At 36.7% G+C, this 5,511-nt stretch overlaps 1 long non-coding RNA gene across 1 annotated transcript; it reads right to left on the bottom strand.

The window, feature by feature from the left end:
- Positions 1-2,932: 2,932 nt before the first annotated feature.
- Positions 2,933-3,657, bottom strand: LOC107470042 (uncharacterized). The gene is made up of 3 exons (XR_002369458.2): positions 3,447-3,657; positions 3,113-3,210; positions 2,933-3,024 (listed from the first exon to the last, which is right to left on the bottom strand). It is a non-coding gene; the product is annotated as an uncharacterized LOC107470042 (long non-coding RNA).
- Positions 3,658-5,511: the final 1,854 nt, after the last annotated feature.

The raw sequence follows: 5,511 nt of genomic DNA on the forward strand, positions 1-5,511 counted from the left end.
ATGGACTATTATATATTGCTGGAAAGCCCTGGATGTCTACTTTCCAACGCCGTTGAGAGCGCGCCAATTGGAGTTCTGTAGCTCTAGAAAACCCATTTCGAGTACAGGGAGGTCAGATTCCAACAGCATCAGCAGTCCTTTTGTCAGCCTTCTTCAGAGTTTTGCTCAAGTCCCTCAATGTCAGCCAGAATTTACCTGAAATCACAGAAAAACACACAAACTCATAGTAAAGTCCAGAAATGTGAATTTAACATAAAAACTAATGAAAACATCCCTAAAAGTAGCTCAAACTAACTAAAAACTATATAAAAACAATGCCAAAAAGCGTATAAATTATCCGCTCATCAGTTATCAAGCACATTCTTCTCTATGTGCATTACATCAAGAAAGTGACGAACCAGGTTATCCTTCCAATAAGGTAACTCCCAAAACACACTTTGCTTAGTCCAATTGTGAGTAATACCATACTCTCGCGATTTGATCCACTTTCCATTATCTGATATCTTCCCAAGTCCTTTAACCCTTTGCCAAATCTCCAAACCACTTAATCTGGTAGGAGCCTCTTCACTTTCTATTTTATTCTTCCTGAAGTCATTCTTATTGCGCCTATAAGGGTGGTTTATCGGCAAAAACCTCCGATGACAATCAAACCATGATGCCTTGCCTCCATGTGATAGTGTAAAAGACTTGGTATCCTCCATGCAAATAGGACATGGCAATCTTTCTTGTGTCATTCACCCAGACAACATCCCATAAGCCGGAAAATCATTGATAGTCCACATCAATGCCGCCTTTAAGACAAAATTCTTCTTTTCTACAATATCATATGTCAAAACACCAGGATTCCACAACTCATTTAATTCGTCAATTAGGGGAATACATCAATGTTGGCTTTAGGGTTATTAGGACCAGGTATTAAGCAAGTCAAGAACAAATAAGGATCTTTCATACACATCCCAGGAGGTAGATTATATGGAATAACAACTACGGGCCAACAAGAATAAGGCTTGCTAAATTGGATATTTGGGGTAAACCCATCAGAGCAAAGACCTAACCTAATGTTTCTAGGATCCAAAGCAAAATCAGAGTGGATACGGTCAAAGCTTTTCCATGCCTCCCCATGTGATAGATGGGTCATCACGCCATCATCATGTTGGTTTTTGATGTGCCACGTCATATGCGGAGCTGAACTCATTGACGCATAAAGCCTTCGAAGTCTAGGGATTAAGGGTAAGTAGTGCATCCATCTGACAGGAACTCTCTTGGACTTACAACCACCATCAGAAATAGGCTTGAATCTAGGTGCTTCACAAAACTTGCAACTAGTTAGAACAGCATCATCTTTTCGATACAACATGCAATTATTTGAGCAACAATCTATTTTAATTGCCTTCAATCCAAGCTTTTGCACTAACTTCTTAGCTTCATAGTAATCCCTAGGTATGGCACTACCCTCAGGAGCAATTTCCCTAATTAAGGTCGTCCATTGCTTAAATGACTCCTGCGATTGGTTTCCCTCGGCCTCAATGCATAGCATTCTAACAGCTATCGATAGTTGAGAGTGCACACAACCTTCCCACAAAGGCTTTTGAGCTGCCTCAAGAAGATCAAAAAAGTTTTTAGCCTCTACATGAGGATCCTATGGACCAGCAGAATCGAAAACCATTTCATGATACCTTCTGGAGTTGTCTTCCCAGCTAATGTCATACATATCACATTCTTCCACATTTGCACCACTTCCTGAACCACCTTCCCTACAATTATTGAATCCCATCTGATTAATCCCTATGTCATCAATCTCTCCATGTTCTGTCCAAATCCAATAATTTGGCATAAACCCCTTTTCCCACAAATGCATCTTAATAATGTTCAGCTCTTTATAGTTTGTGCATCTACACTTAACGCATGGGCATCTACACTTTCCTTCCGACTTCACAACATCTAACTTACTAATCATTTCTATAAAATCCTCAACCTTGTCATAAAACTCAGGTTTAATACCCCCTCTTGGTGGATTCAACCTATCATACATCCACACTCGATGGTGCCAAGACATATCTTACGAATTCGATGTTTTTAGTACCTATAAATTATCCAACACAAGTAACATTTCATCTCTCATAAGCAATAACCTAGAAATATTTAACCATATCAATGTTTTCAATGCAATACAAGCAACAACACAACACAAGTACTATTTCATTTATCATACAATACCCTAGAAATCAATGAAATTTATAACACAATAATTGTACTAACCTTAACTCCAAGCAAAAAGTTGAAGGAATTAGACCAAAAATCTCTGAGCAAACACAAATATGAGAACACAAAATGTTAGATGGACTTGATAACAGGGTAGCACCTGAAACAGGGTAGCGAATATACATTAATTTATGTAATGAAGGAAGAAGAGATATATATGTAGGAAAGAGATATATATGTAGTGAAGGGAGAAGAGATTTAATTATATCTATGTAGAAAACCATCTCACTTTGGGTGTTTGGCTTTGTGTTTCAATTGTATAAACTAAGTTCTGCCTATCAGCTGAGTAAATTTGAGGATATAATTTTTTAAATATTAATGAACCAAAATTTTTAACATAAATATCAATAAGTTAATATATTTTCTACTATTTCAGTTTTGTTGACTGTTCCAACAAGATTGCAAATAAAAGTTTTTCTTTTTTATTTTACAGATAGTGGCTACAAAAATTAGGTGGCTGCAAAATTAAAGAATAATACATAAAATAATAAATATTTGTATTTTTATGTAAAGTAGTAAATATATAATTTTTTTATTTATTTAAAAAGAAGGCAACTATCCTAACTTCTTATCTCTGTAACAAACTATACAAAGAAAATGGATTAAGCAAATAGAGAATTTTAAGACTTCCTTCGACAAGTAAGCAACCATATTGTTTATAACTACTTACTTCTGAGTCCTGCAAGTATTGTTACTGAGTCCACTGATTTTGAACTCAAGATTATTAACCTTGATTCTGAGGTTTTTCAGCACACTTTTTGCCTGAAAGTAAACAAAAAGAAAGCATCACAGTTCAATAAACATAAAAATCAGAACCTTGTTACAATTAAAATAAAGATAGCAATATCACCTTGGTCCAATCAATAAAATCTGGATGCTTCACATTCTGATTCTCACAAAGGAAGTCCAGTACAGGGCCAGGCTTTACAACCATAGTAGTTGACACATCTTTAAAAGAAGATAAGAATAAATGGTGTCAATTCAAAAACACAAGGAAAATAGAATTTTTCATGCATGTACCTTTAAAATCTTACCAAGATAAGGAGGAGTGATGGGTAGTACATAACATACTATCTTTGTGAAGAATGAGTGGACACTTACAGCCAAGGACCAGAGGGACAAAGACACAACATCACCAAATTATTTGGAAAGGATTCATCTGATTGAGGGAAATGGACACTTACAGCTGAGGAATCTTCCAAGTGAGGGAGAGCTAACAGCTTCAACAAGTGCAGAAGACAACTTCGAGAACCGGATGGTTGATCTTACAAGCTATATAGTGGAATCTTCTACTAGTATTAGTGGCTCAAAAGATGGATCGACAACATCAGAATCAACTTGTGACTATGTCAACCCTGCCAAAAATATATATATATAGGCACATCAGCGTTGAGAGACACAAAGCCATGGCTCATTCTTTGAATCCAAAGCAAGCTCAACCTATAGAGACCCCAAATCACAGAATAAGTTCTAATCTAGTATAAACTTAAAAATTAGACAGCAGGTGCAAAGAGTGTTTCTCAAGCCATCACCTGTCCACATTTGCTATTAATTATCTACAATTATTCCATTAAAAATTGAAACATCTAAAAGCTTAATTATTAAAAGGGTTATAATTATAAAATGTGCCAATTTGCTGACCTGATATATATTGTGTTAGTCTATTATGTGTTCTATTTCATCAATGAAAAGTTATCACAGTACATACTGGAGCCATATCTATATCCTTACTTTGTAAGATAGTGATGATGAAATAAATACATGCTCAATAATTATTTGACCCACCCACATTAGTGGCTGATGACAAGTCATCTTAGCCTAGTTTCACTAGTCTTTTTCTTTATTTTCATTAGGTTTTATGCACTTTCTTGCATTCTGAGTAAGTGATTTGGAATGAAAATGCATGATTTCTTTAAATCAAACAACCACCATTTAATTGATGCTAAATAATGAGGTTTGGGCTAAAATTAATTGATTTTTAATGATTTGTAAACCTTGTGAATTTGGTGATACTTTGATTTGTTGTTTTGATTTCTTATAGGTGAAGAAAAGAAGAAAAGAAGAAAGCGTGGCTTAAGAAGTGTGGCTCGAGGAAAAGAAAAGTGTGGCAAAGAACATGAGGAAGCGTGGCACATGAAAGGAGCACAACAAAAAAAGTTCCAAGGAAGCAATGTTTCAATGCTCTGCTCACTTTGTGAGCTGAGCACAATTTGAAGCCAAGAAACAAGGAAAGGAAAAACAATGCTCAGCTCACCAAGTGAGCATTATCGGGCATTCATCAAAAGAAATTCAAGGAAATTATTTGTCAAATGCCTTCTCCAAGAGTCGAACCAAGAACCAAGGGGGAGTGGGGATGCGCTACTCACAAGGAAAATAAGCCAAGAATTGGCCAAAAGCATCCTCCAAGGTTCGAACTAAGCACCTCAAGGAAGAGAGGAGAGAGAAGCGCTACTTCCTTCACAAGGAAAAATCCAGCGCATGCTTCCCTCAAGTTTTGAACCAAGGACCCCTCTTTGAAGGAGCCAATGCTCAGCTCACTTGGTGAGCAGAGCGCTACTCATGGTGCACCACATACAAACATGACACGGCCAGGAAGCAGGATGCGCGCAAGACGTGCACACAAGTCCTCAATGCTCAGCTCAACTTGTGAGCTGAGCATTCCCCTGATGCCTTCCACGCTACAAAAGGATCCACACACAAAGCCTCAATGCTCAGCTCAACTTGTGAGCTGAGCATCCTCCTGGAACCAATTTCTTCATGGGCTGGAAAATCAATTAAAAATCCAATTAAATTCAAATCTTCACCAAATTAAAAGCCCATCCAAATTCCAAAATCCAAGAATAGAAAGTGTATAAATAGGAGCTAGTTTGATGTAATTAGGACCTAGAGAATCACTTTTGAATTTTCCTGGAAAACTTCCATTTTCATTTTTGAACTTTTACTTTGGAATTTAGTTCTTAGAGAATTGGGAAGGAGAATTGATCTCTCTTCTTCCTTGTTCTTGCTTGAGCACTCTTTATTTTTTATTTTGGATCTTGGGTGAAGAATTGAAGAACTTCTATTTCAATCTCACCTTGAGATCCCTTGCTTTAATTTTCTGCATAATTGAATTTCAATTTCCATTCTCTGCTTCATCTTCTGCTCTTTCTTCAATTTACTTTCCTTTAGTTCTTTTGTAATTGTTCTTGTTGGATCAAGGAAGGATTTGAGATCTAGACTTGTTTTCTAGTCTCTTCCACTCCTGAGATC

Source organism: Arachis duranensis, chromosome 10 (assembly GCF_000817695.3).
Source record: "Arachis duranensis cultivar V14167 chromosome 10, aradu.V14167.gnm2.J7QH, whole genome shotgun sequence".
NCBI classification, from domain to species: Eukaryota; Viridiplantae; Streptophyta; class Magnoliopsida; order Fabales; family Fabaceae; genus Arachis; species Arachis duranensis.